Here is a 22,063-nt window from a genome sequence, read left to right as displayed (position 1 = left end):
TCTGATGACCCCAGGCGTATCACCTAACTCGTCAGTGTGACGAGTTTCATGTCTCGTTTCTTTTTATTCTTCTTTCTTTCTGGACAATTTTGTGTCATCAATATCTCAAGAATGACATTACGGAATAACATGACATTTTCAGGGAACATGTCTCATGACAATATCTAGCCACAATAAGGTTTTCATGACAGTAACATATCTATGACGTCGTCTAGGCGCCATTTTGTGATTTTTGGACCATGTTACATGATCGATCATAACTTCATAACTAAAGGTCATTTCTGTATCATTTTTTGTGGACATAAAGTTCAGGTCACGTTCTATCTTACTTCTTTTGATGCTAATTACCTAGGACATCATTAAGTGCGCGTAAGAGCGCGTCAAAATTTTAAAAGGCTCAAAACAACTTTCCAATGGGAAATCTCGAAGTTTCAGACAATTTTATGCGTTTCAAATAATTTTGCGCGTGCGCGTCCGTCCGCGCATTTTCGCGCGCACAGCGCGTCAGCAACATGAAAATACACTTTTTTTGACAGATTTGGATTCCTGATACTTTGAGCAACAATATCCATTGATTTCTAATCGATTCCTACAAATAACAAAGCAATGCACTTGCGTCAAAGTTCAAATTTCGCGTGCGCGTCTATGTGCAAATATAGTGAAAAAACATGTCTTTGTTTATTTCGCCATAGCTCTTTAAAACGTCAGGTGACCCTATGTTTTTATTGCATATTACAAAAGCATATAAATTGGACATGACGTTTCAAGTATCATTATTTCCATAATTACATTATGACGTCATCATATCGTCATCTGAAATCAAAAAAGTGGAATTAATTTTTTTGAGGTACTGTTTCTGACATTCATTTGCTCGTATCTCTGTTGTTTAAGCTCAATATTATCCCAAATTCAGATATGTTGTACTTTGAACATTTGCCTTTCAAGTCCATGTCATGGTTTTGAAATTTGATGACGTCATCATGCTTTAAATTGTGTTTAAAGGTAAAGACGCAAAATCGGACAAGTTTACGTGTTATGTCTAAGGGAGGTGATTTTTTTAGAAACCATGCATTGACTTGACAACGTTTAAGCACCTTTATCTCAGCTGATTTTGCTTCATTTCCTCTGAAACTTATTTATGTTGTAGCTGTGACAATAAGCTGCAGTAATCATGCATTTTATTCTTTGAAATCTCCTCATGAGGTTGACAATTTTGCAATTTAAAACTGAAAATGAGAATGGAATGCGGACCAAACGATTCCTGATTCATCTTTCACGTACATAAGCTTACGTTCCTCTAATTTTCTCGTCGAGACGTATGGTCGAGTGGTTAGAGGCGTCGTCTTAGAAACGTGAGGTTGCACACGTACGGGTTCGATCCTCACAAGAGCACGAAAGAAAATAATATATTTTTTTTACTTTTTTTCTTCAATAGAGTACTACACCTTCGTCCATGTAGAAATCACGTTTGCATGTAAACACACCTATACGCACACACTCACACAGTATACCTTTGTTTTGCGTTGGAGACTGCATTACTTCGACTGCTGCAAAATTATAGTTTTGCAGGTTGGGCTTTTCAAACTGATATAGTATACTGTCACAACATGAAATTTGTTCATATTAATTCAGTAACACAATGTAGTCGTGGTTACTTTGTGCTGATTTATACATGTAACAAGCTATACATTGTAAAAAAGGTATTCAGTCTTCTGTATTGATGATTATTTGTCAATTAGTGGTTTTTGTGGAGTTTCAGATAGTGATAAAAAGTATGGATGATAAGTGCAGCGATAATTCCTATAGTTAGTTCAAAGCTGTGTTACAGATGTTTGATACATACATTTAGCATTGTGTGTGTGTATATACGTGTGTATACAGGTTGGCCATATGACACATGCTAGACAATTACTCTTAATTGATTAGCAAACGTGATCAGCTATGGAACTGAATATGGTACTAATGTATGATGTTAATGATTCTGATTAAACTGTGACGAGTTTAAAGGGATAGCGTAACTGTGTGTAAAAATAAGGCAATTATAAGGATATTTTAGGGCAATTTGATAACCATGCCTATAATAATTTCATACAGGTACTAATGCCTGCCTCATATTCAAATGATAGATCGTCATGTCAATAGCAAACTGACAACGTACGATGAATGTGTTATATATTGAACAACTGTCTTTCAAGTCCATAACGTTCCCCATATTTTCCCGTCGAGACGTGTCGCCGAGTGGTTAAAGGCGACGTCTCAGAGACGTGAGGTTGCGGGTTCGAACCCCACAAGATCACGAAACAAAATAATTAGCTACTTTACTGTTTTTTTTTCTTCAATTTTGTATTACATATTCGTCCATGTAGAAATCACGTTCGTATATAAACGCACCTATACACACACACAGACACACACACACGCCATATCCCTCTTTTTTGTGTGTTGGAGACCACATTGCTTCGACTGCAGCAACATTTTGCAGGTTGACTTTGTCAAACCGATCATAGTATGTAATGACGACGACTGAGGTGTTGTACTTTGAACAATTTTCTTTCAAGACCATGTCATTGTTTTGTAATTTGATGACGTCATTACACTGAAAATTGTGATTAAAGGCAAGGTATCAAAACCAGCCGATTATAGGTTTTATGTCTGCGGGACGTATTTTTCCCAAGTTGCCAGAAATGGCATAGCGACCTCAGTCGTTACAAGGCCGCTTTTCCGTCTAGCAATGCAATAGATGTTCACACGGCCACGTTAGTTGAGTGGGCATTGACTTTCCCCCCGTTATATCTATACATTGTTGTTGTTTTTTTGTCTTACCATTTCCGTGGATGACCCGTGGTCGAGTGGTTACAGATACGGTTTCGCATGCACGCTCAATATAACTTCAAGGTGCCTATATCACATTCTTTTCTTTGTCGATCACAGATGACTGTCATCTCATGACCACAAGCGTATCACCTAACTCGTCCTCAATGTGACGAGTTTTCATGTCTCGTTATCTATTGAAATTGGTTAGCATTTCTGTTGAATGCATTTTTTATTTTGTTTTATGGTAAATTGGAAACCAGCAAATGGACACTTTTTGTGCGGAAAGGTTACTTTGTTCAAAATATGAATGAGCGAATTATACTTTCCCGTGACAAATCCAAATAAGAACATTGGTTTAAATAATAACAATTGTAGACGAGCTATTGTTCAGAAACATAGAATTGGAAACATTTCACGAAACCTGATGAAGGCAGAACGGTGATTTCTCTGGTCGACGTTCCATTCAGCGAGTCACCGGTAGCCACGCACAAGAAGGTTTGCTCTGTCCCATGTTCAGCTGAAACGGTGATTGTCTCGAACCTCTCATATGTGCCATCAGAAAGTGTGTTCTGTTGTGAAACCACGGAATCCATTCTGCTTCCTGACTCCTCGGTCCACAGCATGGAAATGTTTGGTTTGAATCCACTCGTGACACACGTAAGATTTAAAGAAGGGGTGTTGGAGGGAGATTGATATGTACACCGGCTTTGACGAGGTTGACTTCTATCAGCACACTCCTCAATCGTGTGCCCTGATGCCATCGCTAGAAAAATAGGAAAACTATTTTGAAATGACGTATATGTTGTATTCGTATCCTAATCTTTACTCGGCAAATAACTGACATAACATGATGTCACCTGATACTTTGCGTAGATGTAACGAAGAGTTGTTTTCGCTTTTGTTTTGTTTTGGGTTTTATTTTTCTTTGGATTTGCTATTTTACAAATGAGACTACAACCTGAACAATGCTCAGATGAAGAAACATAATTAAGACAATATTTTATTGGATGATAACACAAAATCAACAAACCTCACCTGTTTACATTTGAATTCGACATTTAAGATGATTAAATATATATAGTCTTATGATTTAACACCAAAATCACTGTTAATATAATTATTTGTAAATTCATAAGTCATACGATAAACGCAAAAAGTAACGGCATTACAAAATGAAACGGAAAGAAAAATCATTAATAATGGTGTAGGTATAAAGCTAGAAAATTGTTTCCAATGAGGTGAAATGCAAACATGAGACAAGTGACTGAACCTGTCTGAGTATGTCTTCTGCAAGTAAAAATTTTGTTTGTCATAGAAAACTCGATCATCAACAGTTTTACTTTCTTTTAAACTTGGTGGTTGCTATGGTAACGCCTTTGTAGAAACTGCTGTCTTCGGATTATCTTTAATATAATTTGTATCAAAACATTATTCATGACTGATTAATACAGAAAGTTCACACACTAACTGTTAAGGCACAAACGGTAATGTCATATAGGAGAGTTGCTACGACACCACAGTGTGGAAAAGTGCCCCCCCCCCCAAAAAAAAAAAAAGAAAAGAAAAGAAAAGAAAAAAAGACAACGTCTATTTGTAAAAAAAAAAATACATAGTTTTAAATGTAAATCTTCCTCTCTGACACAAAATCATTATATGCATATTTTTTTTTTTGCCAAAGTTGTCTCTACTCTCTTGATTTATAACTTTGCTGTGAAACTTGTGATATGAAAACAGTCTCAGATAGTATGTCATTGTAGCAAATCAAATACATAATGTAATGCTTTGTAAAAAAAGAAACTAAACTGAAGGTTAAGTGTCCTTGTGAGAAAATGAGCAATATGTAAACATGCTGTGACTAACAACATTAATATACTTTATATGTCATGTTGTATTTCTTTCAAGCAAAAAGTTTGATTGCAATTAGTCTCAGATATCCATCACCACGATTACTTTTGAAATTGGCTGAACTTCCAGCATTATTTTAGAAGTCACTGTGACACTAAACAGTATTGTGACGGACTACTGCCCTGTCGTTCTTTCATTCTCTTTTTTTTCAGTTAGTTTGAATGTCTAACACTTGTTCTTTTTTCTATTTACCTGTAACCTAATTCATAACAATCTTTTTCCCTCTCACTCAATAGCGCCGGAATCGGAGGGGGGGGGGGGGGGGGGCAAAACTAGTTTTTACCCCCCCCCCCCCCCAGTGCCCCCTGTAACAAATAATTAATCACTGATTTAAAGACCAGAATGAACAGTAGAGGCATATTTCTTGTCTAAATGTTGTGATTTTATAGCTGAAAATGCACAAATTTTCGTCCCTAACGGGGAGAAAATTATAATACACTAACAACATACATTATTGTATCTATACACTAATTGTAACTTATGAGTAAATTTAGTGTATAGATGGTAGCCTCGTGTCCTGCTCGCTGAAACATACTTTTAGTAAACCTTACACATTTCATTTTTTCTTTGCTTTCTAGCAGCATAAGAATATTTTTTAATTGTTCGAACGATGCGATCATGTTTAAGCTTTTAATGAGTACATTTCAGATAAATCGCATAGTAAATGTGGCTCGCTCGTTCTGCCCGTACTTATAGTAAAATGAAAAGTTTTCATAAGTTATTATCATAGTCCTTCGCAGTGATTTCTTTCACTAAGTTTAATTCCTCAGAAATTTTATCTAAACTGCTCTATAAAAGCGACTTTTATACTCTCTTTTTACAAAAAGTCCCTACCGTGGGAGGGGGTATCCCCCTCCCACACCCTTTCCCCGCTCGGTCGCTTCGCTCCCTCGACGAGGATCTCACACCATCACATAAATATACCCCCGTATGTTAAGATCATAGTCCTTCCAACTGCTTTTTTTTTAAAATATGTTAATTCCCTAGAAATTTGCTTTTAAATGTTCTATAAACGCGACTTTTATATTCTGTTTTTACAAAAAGTCCCTACCGTGGGAGGGGGTATCCCCCCTCCCACACCCTTCCCCCGCTCGGTCGCTTCGCTCCCTTACCGAGGATCTCGCACCATCACATTATTAATGTACTCCCGTATGTTATGATCGTAGTCCTTCCAACTGATTTTTTTTTTGGTAAATTCCCTAGAAATTTGCTTTAAATTATCTATAAACGCAACGTTTATACTCTGTTTTTACAAAAAGTCCCTACCGTGGGAGGGGGTATCCCCCCTCCCACACCCTCCCCCCCGCTCGGTCGCTTCACTCCCTCGCCGAGGATCTCACACAATCACATTATTATGTATTCCCGTATGTAATAATAATAGTCCTTCGCAATGATTATTTTTCAATATGTTTAATTCCTTAGAAATTTGCTTTTAAATGGTCTATAAACGCGACTTTTGTACCCTGTTTCACAAAAGCTCACTTCAGTGGAGGGGGGGGGGGATCCCCCTTTCCACCCCCCCCCCCCGCTCACTCACTTCGCTCTCGCCCTGAGGATCTCACATCGTCACATAAATGTGCCCCCGTTGAGATTTTTGCCCCCCCCCCCCCTAAATAACAAAAGAAAAAAATGGTGTTCCGGCGCGCTTGCTCTCACTAATTACAACATGAATAGAGGCAGATGTTACTTACAGCTAATCGTCATGGTGGTGGAATTTTCAAAAATTTGGGAATTTTTCAGCAGCACCTGACAATAGTAACGACCCTCATCTACCACCTCCAAGCCGCTGATGACGAGGCTGAAGTTCTTGTGGATATTAAACCGTTCCTCCAAGCTCTCAAAGTTTCCATCGAAGTATTCAGCCTTACGCGTCTTCTGTCCGGGATTTAAGAAGCTCTCCTTTCCCCACTGCACAAAGATAGGCTCCTCCTTGATGTCACACCGCAATAGGATGTCTTCTCCTTTCCACCCTTGAACGTTGGGGGGCAGTGCCTACCACTGACGCTAAACGACAGAGATTTGAATTCGCGTGATTGTATGCATGCTTTGAACTTTGAGAACATCACTATTATGGCTTTCTACTCTAATCTTCTTGTATGCATGACGCCCACAGAAAATTGGGGAGCTGCAGCAAAGAGATCAGCTTGATTTTGTATTATCATTACTGTTATTTTGATACCCCAGTTTGTCTAGACTACCATGTCCAGCGAAAAGTTGTTCACTCAATGTCCTTTCTACGCTTTCAATCATGAAATGTAAAGATTATACAGATGAGACATTCCTTCCCCATACGTAACTCAAGGTTTAAAACTTGTATGAGTCGAGTCTTATCTTTAAGGTAAAGTTAAAGTATTTCTGTTCGAAAGAATGAAAAAATAATAGGTAATCCTAGCTTAAATCACAATATCGACGTTGTCCAAATGAAGATATATAAACTCTTTTGCTTCTCTTCATTTAATTAAATTCAATTCTATCCAAACTTTATTTCATTTTCCGAAAAGAACATAAAGATTTCACTTTCTTTGGTAACGCATAATAAGGTGTGCATTATCAAAACAAAGTGAATTGAGAAAAACATAATTGTGGAACCTTGGAGTTACAAATACGTTGTCATGAAACTTAACTAGTCGATATAACAAGACGCAAAACATCGAAAAATGGAGGGACCCACTACAAAGATAACATTTGTAGAATGTGGGCCCTTCAGGTACAGAATGTCAAAAGATTAAAAAAAGATGATGCAAAAAGAGGGAAAAAAGAGGCTAGAAAAAATTCTGGAAAAAAAAGAAGGTTGGAAGCCCACTAAGAAGGTGATCAAAAAGATAAGATGTATAAGAATAATAAGACATAAATGACATTATAAGCCCGCGTCTATAGTCATGTTATCATTCTAATCTTCCACGATTTGAAATCAACCAATAATGTCCTCAATAAAGATTCAAAATATTGTCCGGCAAAAAATAAAAAATAAATAAAAAAAAAACATGACGTTATTGAAATGCTAACATCTAAAGCCTAATTAAAGTCAATAATGTCATAATTCTACTTTGACACACCGCGAATGTTTACCTGAAAATCGTTTAATAACATTCTACTAACTCTAATCCTTCTCCTTTTGATTATTAGCAGCTAATGATATTAACCCCTAAGAACTTTCCCTCTTTCCCACATTGTTGGGCCCCGAACGTGATAAACGTGTACCTTTGAGTAGATTAATGTGGGCTTACATCTACGACTGATACCTGGTAAAGAATTGAAGCAAACACACCCATTGTTCAAATTAAATTTGATAAGTTGAACTGAAGAAACTTAATTATTTAAGTCTACAACACGAGGGATGTGTTTTATTTTGCTAAATTTGAAACTGTTTAAGTGAAACAGATATACAACAACAACTCTGCTCATGACAGCGATTTAAGGCATTCTCAGCATTTTGTAATTTTCTTGACGGATCTGTCGTTTTGAACCAATCTATCATATTTGTATTTACGCGGCAACGTTTAAATTGAATGCAGATTCATGAAAACAAAGTTGCACTTACCTTTTACATTTTGGTCACAGATCATTGTAGCAGTCAGTGTCAAAATGAGAATGAGATCGTATATTCTATCCATCGTTGGTAGTCTGAGAGCCTTAGATGATTCATAAAGAATAGTTGAATACACGTTTGGATTGTAATGTCCTAAAATATCGTCAGGCAATCACAGTAATCATAATTTAAAAAAATGAAAATAATGGAATACATCCCAAGTAATAAACCTTGCGGGACAAAATGAATTCGTCTGTAAGCGCGTGGAAGTATAGAAAATGCGACGGTCCTGCCCAACACAGCCGTTTGCTTGCTGTTCTTAAGTTATTAAAGAATTTCATATTTCAAAATTATGTAGCCTACAACATTCTGTGGGCACTGTTTGTTCGTGAGAGACATAGTCCAAGGTTCAGTGAGGAGTAAACTTGCCTGTTTGCTCGTGTCGTGTTTGATAATGATCTCCATACAACGCTGTACAAACTCTTATTTGGCCTTTTCTTTCTGCTTTCTTTTTCCGCGGCCAAAGGCCAACCTGACGTTAATCGGGGAGTGCTACTTGAACAGCAGAATTGGAGAATGATATGTCGGATCAGTGCATGGCCGACATCAGCTGTAGTTATGCATGATGAAGTATCAGTTGAGACAACTGCCACAACACGCGCCATGTTGTTTCCTGTCTATAATTTCTGTATGAGCACGTTACAAATTGGGTACTTGCGAGTGGTGTACATCACGAGCTCGACATCCGTCATGAGTAATACAGCTCGATTGTCAAAAAGCCCACAAACTCGACACTAAAGTGAATGAGGCCTACCGACGAGCTATATGAACAAGCTATAGACACTACGCAAATGGAGACCACGAGTTAGACACTAGGAAAATAAGGCCCAAAGGATTGGACACTTTTACAAGTAAAAAGGACCACAAGCTGGATATTACAATTTACCTATAGCGTCTAGTTCATGGGTCTGTTTTGCCTGGCGTTTATAGGTTGTTAGCTGATTTAGTCTAAGGGTGTATGACTCGTGGGTGTATGACTCATGGATTTTTTTTCTATGTTTAGCTCGCCTGCCGTATAATATGAATATGGGTGTAGCACTACTATCTTTGAATGACCCTCTTTGGAGGGCTCCACTGAATGATCACACGCTTAACACACAAACACGCACACACACACACACACACACACACACGCATATATATATATATATATATATATATGACGAGTTTTTTCGCAAAAACGGATAAGTCCATTTTTGAAGATTATACGGTCTTTGTCATAAAGTATAAAATAATACCTTTTTAATGATATATTGGTCTCTACATAAAAAGGTATATTTTTGAATTTATGGTAAAAAAACCAAAACAATATTATTATTCTCTTTATTTTCTTGACCTTTAATCGTAAATATCTCTATTTGGCAAAGGTTGCACACAAAAGTTCACCACCTAGAAATAAACCAGTTTTGTACACAGGTATGCTGCAATATCCATCAACAATCACATACCCAATAGCAAGTAAATAAATTCATTAATGGTATTTTATATTATGATATATCTGATCATTTACCGATATTCATTATTCTTCGTTATTCTGAAAACGTCAAAAGTATTTCAAAAGCCAGGCCAATAATGTACAGAAAAGAATCAGACGAGAATATTGAATTACTTAATCTTGATTTAGTGAAGGAAGAATGGCAAGAAGTGTATCTTCAAAATAACGCCGATAAAGCTTATGATATTTTCCTAGATAAACTTTTATATTATTATCGACAAAACATTTCTTTAGTTAAGAAAAAAACACGTAGAAAGAACAAACATCCCTGGATTACAAAAGGAATCATCAATTCAATAAAAACCCGTAATAAATTGTACAAACTGGCGATTACTACCCACAATACAAAACATTTTACAGATTACAAAAAGTATAGAAATATACTCAGTAATTTGATTCGTATTTCTCGTAAAAATGTATTATTCCGATAAGTTTGATAATCAAAAGGATAACGTAAATGGCTTATGAGAAACTATATATGAAATAACAGGTAAAAATAATAAGGAAACATCGTCCGTTTTTTTTAATGACAACAAAGAACTCACAAACCCTGGTGAAATATCTGATGCTTTTAACTCATACTTCGTAAATATTGGCCCCCAATTATCTTCAAAAATAAAAAAAACAAACATGTTCATTCAAACTTTACTGAATTTCTTCCACCAAACTGCGACAAGTCCCTTTTCTTTACCCCAACAGATGAGGAAGAAATACTGGAGATTGTTAACAGATTAAAGCCAAGTAGATCTAGTGGCCATGATGAAATAAGTGTTTATATACTGAAGAAAATCATCAAACAAATAACCGCACCTTTATCTTACATTTTCAATCTTTCACTGTCTTCTGGAATATGCCCAAACTCATTAAAAATTGCGAAAGTAGTTCCAATTTTCAAAAGAAAAGACGACCCTTCTCTTTTAACAAATTATAGACCAATATCGTTATTACCTAGTATTTCTAAAATTCTGGAAAAAATTATTCATAAACGCCTGTACATTTTTCTTCATGTAAATGACCTACTTATACCTAATCAGTTTGGATTTAGAAAGGGCCATTCCACCGATTTAGCTATAATTCAATTGTTAGATAAGATTACTGAATGTTTTGCAAATAAAAAAAAAAACATTTTATAGGAATTTTCATGGATTTATCAAAGGCTTTTGATACCATAGATCATGATATATTAATTTACAAATTAAAAAGATATGGTATTCGTGGTTTAGCACTTTCTTGGATTATTGATTATTTATCCAACAGAAAGCAATATGTACTATTTAAGTCATCTAAATCTTCGAATTTTAATATTGTATGTGGTGTTCCCCAGGGATCAATTCTTGGCCCCTACTGTTCCTTGTATATATTATTAATGATATAATAAATACATCAAAAATTCTTAAATTTATACTTTTTGCGGATGATACTAATATTTTTTACTCCCATGAGAACCTCGAAACACTGTTTAATACTCTGAACACGGAAACAGACAAAGTCTCCCAATGGTTTATATGTAATAAATTATCCCTTAATGTCTCTAAAACAAATTTTATACGTTTCAAACCTACTGCTTCACAGAACATTAACAGCAGTTATAATATTAATATTGATGGATTATCCTTAACTGAAGTAAGATCTACTAAATTTTTAGGAATCACAATTGACTCGAGTTTAACTTGGAACGATCACATTCAAAATATCCACCATCTGTCTCAAGAACTGTAGGAATTTTATATCGACTGAAAAACTTCATTTCTCAAAATTCCCTGACTATTCTATGCAATGCATTGATCTTACCACATATCACATACTGCAATATCGTTTGGGGAAACTGTGGCTCAACTAAAATTAATCCAATTTTTACTCTCCAAAAACGTGCTGTACGTTTGATTACCAATTCCCGATACTTATCCCCATCCAATCCCCTATTTCGTCAACTAAAAACATTGAAAATTGAGGATCTTCACACCTTTCAAACTGCTGTTTTTATGCATAAATATACATTTAATTGTCTTCCAAAAAATTTTGATGGCTTGTTCACTCCAAATTCCACCGTTCATTCATATCCAACACGTCAGTCGTCCGATTACCATCTCGAAAACCCCAGAATCATTTTAGCTCAAAAATCATTAAAACACAATGGACCAGATATTTGGAATTCTTTACCCCCTAATTTAAAACAATGTACGTCGTTGAACATTTTCAAACGAGAACTAAAACACACCCTCATAATCCAGTATACTTCTGACACATAAATATTCATACCACCTGGTCAACAAACACCCTAAACAATGAGTTCACGGCCATAACTGAAGTAACATTCACCTCATCACACTGATACACAAAATAACACTCAACGTACCAACCAAGATACATCCCAACACAATGCACACCGCACTGCACCGCACTTCCTTCGCACAATTACTTCCCACTCAGTGAGTGGCAAGATTTTCTTTATGTATCTCTTTACCTGGGGCCATCTTCCTCGTCAAGCTTAGCTTATGATGATGGTCCCCTGCATTTCATTTTTATCATTTCCTATTGCTTCCTTTCATATATGATATTCGTTCTTGAAAAAAAAGAAAATGTATGTAAGATCCAAACGTTACGAATATTAGCTGTGTAAATGACTATGTAAGTATTTTGTTGATTTGTTGATTTGTTGATTTGTATTGATTTTGAAATGCAGAAATAAAAACTGAACTGAACTGAAGTGATTATCTTTATTACAAAGGAAAATGACATGCACAGCATCTTGGTCACTGAATAAAAAATCACAAAATGTAACAGAATGAGCCTTACAAGCCAAACAAGACGTGGCATAAATTTCCTGATGGAAGCTTGCTTAGACCAAAGTAAAGTAATGTCCAGTGTTGAGAGCTAACTGATTTTATTCTGAGAATTAACATAATCAGGAAGGAAAGCATCCCTAAATACAGAATACACTCATGAACATCATTTTGACAAAGCAGGTGTTCACTCTGACATAATGGTTGTTTAAAAATGTTATCCATTCAGTGGCCATTTTTGCATGGTGTAAAGGGCTGTTGTGTGGGACTTTTGATTCAATGACCAAGATGCTGTGCATGTCAAGTTCTTCGTTGTTATGAAGACGTTCACTTGCATATGTGCATGTGATAAGTAAGGGGCATTGTAGCTCACCTGTGTACAAAAATTGTATATTTCCAGGGGGTGAATTTTTGTGCGCGGCCTTTGACAGAAGTGGGTACTTTCTTTTGCTGTTCAGTGTGTGTATAATATATATATATATATATATATATATATATATATATATATATGATATATCATGACCTTTATCTGAATGCATTGGAGAAATACTGTCATGTAATGTAACAGGGAACCAGGTCCTGGCTTTCACATTGATGACAATGCGTGTATATAAGTTTTAACAGTTTAGTGCAATGTTTAATGCCTCATCTATATTTTGTCCTTATTTTTTTGCAGACTTTACGATAATAGCGTTTTGCGGTAGAATTTCTATCACTTTACCTTATATGCTGATATCGCCATAAAAAGAAAGAAATGGACGACAACATATTCAAAAATTGACAAAAGCACAATATGTTACTTCCAGTTATTGCTGGTGTTGTTCATGTAACCTCACAAACAACTGCGTCAAATCGACAAATAGTACAACAGTACGACGCAGTGTTTTTCGATGATCGCGTTATATCTGCGCGGCGGGAAAAAACAAAATAAAAAGGGCACGTATATGGACCTTGCGTTACACAAGTAATACACAAGAATAGATATACAACTATCCGAAATACGTTAGCTTTAATCTTGCTCCCAGGCACAGATTTACCCATGTGTCGGGTGTTCTTGTAATTTCATGGTTTTCGAAGGTTTATTAATCCGAAAAAAAAAGAAAACATGGTTCGAAATTCCAAATAGTATATCCTTCAGAACAGCAAAACGTCTGAGTAACAAATCTCGGGAATAAGAGTACAGATAATCAGATTAACGAACCCAATTTAGTTTGAGGATCAGCAAACATGGTGGAACACGGAATTTGTGCGTTTTGGAATAACGGACCTTCGGAATAACAAGCATCACCCGTTATTACTATTCCCTACATATTTGATATACACTGATGTGCGAAATTCAGGGGCTACTAAAGGGATAAACAGACAAAGGATAAAAAATATAATTCTTTCTTTTTGCTTTCATTTTGGTTGTGTTGAGTTTACGTGAATTCCATATTGGAATAATGATATGAATCAAAAGAGTACAGCTGATGCAGTTAATAACATTTGAATGTAACACAGTTTGAGCTTGGGTAGACATTTGTGATTAACCTTGTTGTCTTGAATAGTTTACCAAACTTCGTTAAATTTGATAAAATTCATACTGTTATCACGAATAAATGGCTTTATTGTGACACTGATTATTTTACATGTCTTGTCTGTATTGCATAAAGCGAGGGGAAAATATTTATGAACAACAAAGTTTGTAAGTCTCATTTGAATCTAATAACAATCGACATACCCCATGTTTTGTTTGTTTGTCTGTTTGTTTGTGCAAGTGTGCTTTGTTTTTAAGACTAATATTTGATTGTTATCTGCGAAAAGGTGACTTTTAGATAAAGCATGTAAAGTATACAAACTTATCACCAATCCATTCCAGTAAGATGACACTTATCTATTTAAAAATTACGTACATGATAATTATGTACATAATATTCACAGAAATACTTTTGCATTTGGGTATCCTATAGGCATGATAGGTGTAAAAAATACGTTCCGACTAGGTCTTCAGTGTGACATATCTATACAATGTAGAAGTGTCGAAGAATAAGTTTGTAAAACGATAAGGCATGAACGAAAATGTCTTGGTGTTTGCATTAGCTCGATAAATATACATAAGTCATACACTATACCATAATCTGGATGGACTTTGTGCTAAACGCAGAAACAGACAGACCCCATCAATCACACGTACGAACAGCGTGCACATTTTGACCTTTGTTCTCAATTAATGCTTCAGAGTCGTGTCAGTGGTCACATGAATCCACGATGTTATAAATCTGTGGTAGTCTTTCTAATGTATTGCTCAACTATACTTATGTCAACCCAACAAAAGAGTGGATGATCTAAGGTGGTAGAACATGGAATTAATAGGAGGAAGGTATATAATTTCTAGAATTTCCATGAAACAATAATGCCAGTCCCAATTGGATGTAGACATTTAAGAACAGGTAACGGAATGTGAAAGATCAGTCAAAGCCCCTGAACCATACCAAACAGAGCCTTTTATTTTCACCTTCAGTCACATCCATTTGAGTCCATGCCAGGTAGCGCACACATAGAATATATTCTAAGAATATATTCTACAAATATCACTCTCATTGTCTCCAACCCACAGCTCAGATAAAATGCATTTCAACTGTGAATAATGAAAGGGGGAAAAATATAACAGGAGTGACTCGTTTGTATCATTAAGACCATGATCATCCCATGATTTAGTGAATAATGTGTCCTTATATTGTGAAGAAAAACGAAGCAGAACGAAGACCATTACAATTTTAGATGAAATTCACCTCTCTCTTAAGTTGATTATTTAGCTTGACGATTTTTGCTGCAATTAGCATCATTGTTTACAACGGACACTTTGTCTAATAATAATAAGTGCTGGTGAACGCGGGTGTCGTTATTTCAATACACAAATGGGAGCTCAGTAATATTTTGGTGTACTATTGTTTAATGCTTGTGCGTGTGTGCGTGTGTGCGTGTGTGTGTTTGGTGTTTGTGTTGTTTCTTTCAAATTCACTAACCGATAGTAAACAACACAGATTGTCCATAAGATGATGTGTGAGTGTAAGTACGTTATTTTAAGAAGGTTTCCTGGTGTTCGGTGGCGCAGACGGTGAAACGTCGCAAAACTGTTCAGTTTATCCTTTGTGATATAATAGGGTACCTATATCCAGTGTTAAATGCACATCGAGGACCAACATTATGTAAAACTACCAGCAATACCAATAGTTCCTTAAGAAAACCAAAGCCTGCGGCAAATATAAATGTAGACTGTTAGCAGCAATATTGGCAAAACACACACACATACAAACACACACACCCAACCTGGGTATTTTCCTTTCCTTCCCTTTATTTCAGCGTCTTTTTATGGCAGATCAGATTGCCTTTTCCTAATTAAGATACGAAGAGTTTGTTCGCAAAAAAAAAAAAAAAACCGATAAGTCCATTTTTGAAGATTTTGAAGTAAGATCTCTGTCATAAAGCACAAAATAATACCTTTTAAATGATATATTGGTCACTACATATAAAGATACAATATTGAAGTTATGGTCAAAAGAAGCAAACAATTTCTTATTATTCTCTTCATTCTTCTTGACCTTTAATCGCAAATACATGTGTACCTCCATTCGGCAAATATGGATTTATCGGTTTTTGCGAACAAACTCTTCATACTAAGTGGATATTACTTTTGATTTTATTAGTTTTAAAAGTGCATACTTATTTCAATTTGGACTACTTGCTCCTGAAACATAATAATGATATCCACATCAAAAAGTTTTCCTATCAATGTTCAATTGTTCCTGTCACAAGGTGAATCTAATTCAGGCCAGCGAGGGTAAGAAGAAAACAGGAATTTCCCCAGCATGACTGTACCGTGTCGGGGCGATCGTTAACAGTCGATACTGTACAGTCGTGCTAACCTGATAACATTGAACTGCACATTCCTTGAATATGAGACCAATCTGAATCCAATAATTTTCACACAAAAATAGATAAACAATGTACTCTTAAATGGATCCCACAAGGATTGGAAAAATAATCCCCTAGCATTCCCACTGATTTCCACTGATCAGTTACTAGCCATTCCCTTTAAGGTACGGACTTGACTAATAAGCCACGTACGCGTTCATCGTATTAAAAAAAAAAAAAAAAAAAAAAAATATTGAATCGAAAGACAAACAGCTCAATGTCCCTCGGACGATTAAATTAAAGTCAGCGAGGCCATGATTGTCCAAAGCCTATTTCTTGTAAGAAAAACATGTCTATCATCCATCCACCTGTATAGACCAATATCATATCAGAAAAAACGTGTTGACTTATTCTGCGAAAAAGTTTGATTTGTCATTAATGTATGCATTATTGGTTTCACTCATTTTGTCTCCTTGAAATCTATTAAAGTGTTAACTGAGTGAAATATCTTTATGCGTCTGTGTGTATGAGCGTGTGTATGTAAATCTATTATGTTTCACAGTGTGTTTCTCTCTCTCTCTCTCTCTCTCTCTTTCTGTCTATCATGCTCTTCTATCTTTTGGGTACCTTAGAATCTCAACCCAAAACATAAACAATATTGATTGTCATGTCTCTACTCTCTAAACCTGTCCTGTTTTAAACATCTGATCGCATTTACAACATTCCTAACATCTTGTTGTATCAAACTAGCATATGCTTATATTTTCCGTCACGTGATGTAGGTGACAAGAGGAATTGTTCCAAAGAAGAAAAAGCCAAGGGTAAGTATAAGAACATTTTATTTGATATCGCTGTACCGCATTAGAAGATATAAGATGTCTTGGTCATTCAACTAAGCGTCACTATCTCTCGATTTGAAAGTGAAAGATGTACATGTAGGCTGTAAAAGAAGAGAATTATGAAGGAAAATGAGCTTTTGAAGTGCCGTGGTAACGATTGATACACAAGCTGCATGTCTAGTCAGAGTGTTTTGAATAATAATAATAATAATTGATATGATTTATATAGCGCGAAATCCACTCTGCAGAGTGCTCTAGGCGTGGAAGGAAGAGAAAGTGAAGGAGATAAACGACATACAAATATCAAATACATGTAATGAGTAATCAAATTGAGGTTTTAAACAAGTGAGTTTTTAGACTGCTTTTAAAGGAGTCTGATGAAGAACAATTTTTAACGGCTGAAGGTAAGTTATTCCATAAGGTGGGAGCAGCATGGCCAAAGGCACGTGTGCCCCATATTGTAGTGAATCTTGGAATTATCAGAGAACCCGATTTGGATGAGCGTAGAGATCTAGCAGGGATGTAATTATGGAGTAAGTCAGTGTTATACTGAGGAGCAGCGCCCTGAATGCAATGAAAATTCAGAAGTAAAATCTTAAAAATAATGCGATCTTTGACTGGTAACCAATGAAGTGATCTCAAAATAGGGGTGATGTGAGTGTGCTTCTTGGATAGTGTAATGATGCGTGCTGCCGCATTTTGAAGCCTCTGTAGCATGGAGAGCTGAGTTTGTGGTAAGTTAAATAAGACAGAGTTTCCAAAATCGAGCCTAGAGGATATCAAATCATGGACTAATTTTTCGGTAGAAGATCGGTTCAAATATTTTCTAATGAAGCCGATATTGCGAAGTTGGTATTTCACAGATGTACAAATGCTAGAAACTTGATGAGACATAGTCATATTACAATCTAGCATTACACCTGCAGGTTGCGACAGGTTTGGGACACACTAATTGCCATGCCGGAAAAGGAGATGTAATTTATGTCAAGTTTACCTAATTGTGTCTTCTAACCAAACATTTAAAACTCAGATTTATCCGTATTCAATTTCAAAGAATGTGAGTTCAGCCATGAATAAACATCGTTCATTGCATTCTCAAGCTGACTCAAAGCATGTAAGGCATCGGCCTGGTTAGGTTTGAAAGACAAATAAAATTGAATTGAATTGAATTGAATTGAATTTATTTATTCAGCATAAAAACAACAGAGAAAGACAATGATGAGCAATCATGACAGACACAGAGAAAAAAACATAACTTTGGAATACATAAAGCTGAAGGGAAGCAGCCAACGAGGAATTAAATTTCCTTAAAATCTGGCCGACCCAGAAAATCCATTTAAAAAAATGCATTGGTGGTAAATTTTTCATATCTATAAAAAAAAAAAAATGAGATGAACAGATATACCGTTGCAAGACAAAACATAAAGCAATACAGCATGATATACAATACACTACATTTACATTACAAAGACAATACGAATAAAGTGAGTTACGATCATTAGATAGAATACATGTATTGCCAGCCAAGCATGTCAAAAACTTAGGAATTATAATTTTGTATAAAATTCTCCTTAAGTTTACGTTTGAATACATTAAAAGAGGTAACTTTACGAATATCATCTGGTATTGAGTTCCATATAAGCGGACCTTGATAAAACACAGATTTCTGAAATAATGATGTTCTTACTTTTGGGATATGAAAATTCTTAGCGTTTCTGGTATAATATAAATGAATATTGCAATTTAAGGTGAAATAATGCATCAGAGAATCGGGTAAAAGCTTTCTATGCCATAGAAACATAAGATTGCCTAAAATATATTTATATCTGTCATACAACTTTAAAATCTTTTGGGAATTAAAAATTGGTGAAGTGTGAGCTAAATAAGTTGAATGGTTTATAACCCTTATTGCACGTTTTTGTAGTTTAAAAAGTCTGTCTATGTATATATTTGCAGCACTCCCCCAAACAGAAAGACCATAGGATTCAAAAAAAGGCGCAATAATTGCATTATATATCATTTTAAGAACAACAGTGGGTAAAAAGTTAAGTCGAAAAAGTATCCCAATATTTTTTGAAATTTTGTTGCATATAATATTTATGTGATCGTTCCAAGTCAATTTATTATCAATTGTGATTCCTAAAAATTGCAAAGACACTTCATGCTTAATTTCAGATCCTGCTAAATATATACTAATATCCTTGACATCGACATTTCTATTGGTGAATATCATAAAATGTGTTTTACTTGTATTTACTGATAATTTATTCATATATAACCATTCAGAAATTATACTTAGCTCATTATTGACTATGATTTGTAATGTTTGGGGATCATTATGAGATATAAAAATACTGGTGTCATCAGCAAACAATATATATCTAAAAACCTCAGACGTATTACATAAGTCATTCATATATGAAAGAAACAAAAGAGGTCCCAAGATTGACCCTTGGGGTACTCCACACTTCAATTCTTTAGATTTAGATTGAAAACCATCCACAACAACATATTGCACTCTGTCGGATAAATAACTGCGGAACAAATCTAAAACAACTCCTCTTATGCCATACAAATACATCTTACTAAGTAAAATATCATGATCAAGACTATCAAAAGCCTTACTCAAATCCAAAAATATGCCGATTAGAATTTCCTCATTTTCTATTGCACACATCACATTTTGAATAAAATTCATTAAAGCATGAGAAGTGGAGTGCCTCTCCCTAAAACCATATTGGTTTGAAGTGAATATATTGCACTCTTTGATAAAGGATAATAAACGAACATAAATGCATTTCTCAAAAATCTTTGAAAAAAGAGATAAACCAGATATCGGGCGGTAGTTACTTAAAATCTCTTGAGAACTTTTTTTAAAAACAGGTATTACACGTGCTATTTTCAGTTTATCTGGGAAGACACCAGCATCTAAACACTTATTGAATATTGCACACAGAGGTTCACATAAATAATCAATAACTCTTTTCAAAACGCAAATTGCAATTCCATCTGAACCTGGGCTTGTATCATTCTTAAAATTCTTCACAATGTCAACAATTTCATCAGGAGATATTGGTTTAAAAAATGCAGATTTCTCATTTTTGATAATATATTTTACATTAGGTGACTTCTTATCATCATCGAACTTACGTTTCAAATCATAACCAACATTAACAAAATACTCATTAAAAACATCAGGAATTATATTCTTATCTGAAATCAATTCATTATCAACAATAATCTTATCAACACAGGATTTCTTTTTATGTTTTCCCAAAGCCCTATTAATAACTTTCCACGTTTTACTACTGTCACCATGTGCAGCCTGAAATTGAATCTTATAATACAGTTTTTTTGCCTGCTTAATTTTATTAACAACTTTGTTTCTAATTTTCTTATACACCCTTTTTCTATAATCAGTTGGATTTTTTAAATACAACTTATACAAACGGTTTTTCTTTTTTATAATTTTTCGAATTTCATCATTAAACCAAGGTGCACTTTTATTACTTTTGCTTTCCTTTAAATCAATGCGTTTTAAAGGAAAATATACATCATAATAATCTAAAAATACATTTATGAATTCATTATAACAATCATTGGCATTAGGAATTGTGATATTCCATTAGAAAATATTCAGATGCTGCGCGAATCTAATTATATTCATCTCACTGATTTCACGTTTATGAAAACATTTTTCTTTAAAAACAATAGAAATTTTATTACAAATACAATATATGGGAAAATGATCGCTTACATCACATAAAAAAAGCCCCGATGAAGATACATTCACACTATCCTCATTTGTAAATATATTGTCAATTAACGAAACCGAGTCTGGAGTAATCCTTGTCGGATATTTGATAAGAGGAATCATATTATGAACCAACAACATATCAAAAAACTCATTTACGTATTGCTCTCTATCTATTCTTAAGAGGTTAATATTGAAATCACCCATCAAATAAAACACTTTTTTCTCATTTTGCACAATTTGTAATACTTCACTTAAAACTTTCATAAAATCTTCAACACATTGATTAGGTGGTCTATACATAACTCCAAATAAAATTCTTCGATGATTCATTTCAATTTCAGAAAATATACTTTCAATATAATTGTTTACATCCAAGTCAGTCCTTCGTTCAAAATTGACATCATTTTTTATATACAAACCAACTCCACCACCCCTCTTAAATCTACGACTATTTGCAAAAAAGAATAATTATCAAGCCTGTACATATCAAGAGGTGAGTTAGCATTCAGCCATGTTTCAGAAATTCCTATTATAGTTGGTGCAATATCAATTGAAGTTAAAAATGAGTTTAAGTTATCAAAGTTGCGAGACATGCTCCTACAATTAAAATGAATACAAAAAAGGGGAGATTCATTTTCTTTTGCAATCATCTTAGAATGTAAAACGCTGTTAAAATCTTTGGTTGAATAGTAATACTGATCAGAGACATATTCGTTATCGCTAGCAGGAGAAATATATTCATGTAGTTTTTTAAGTTCAGGGTTCACGTGAGAAAACTGGCATTGGTTGACTATATCAGAAAAATACATTGAGCAACAAAACAAGACTCACTACACACAATTAAAACAACTTCAAGAACTAAGAACATACATGTACATAAGAGAGGGTGAGAGCAAAAAGAGAGTCTGCTCCTAAAGAGTGAATGAGGATGCATTAAGTATCAAGGAAATTTGATTAGGTTAACATATCATATGCGTATAGTAGATG

This window comes from Diadema antillarum, unplaced genomic scaffold, assembly GCF_040938485.1.
Source record: "Diadema antillarum isolate AM-2024a unplaced genomic scaffold, OU_Dant_1.0 seq00000775_RagTag, whole genome shotgun sequence".
NCBI classification, from domain to species: domain Eukaryota; kingdom Metazoa; phylum Echinodermata; class Echinoidea; order Diadematoida; family Diadematidae; genus Diadema; species Diadema antillarum.
The sequence above is the reverse complement of the archived record's forward strand: the minus strand, read 5'-3'. Positions refer to the sequence as shown.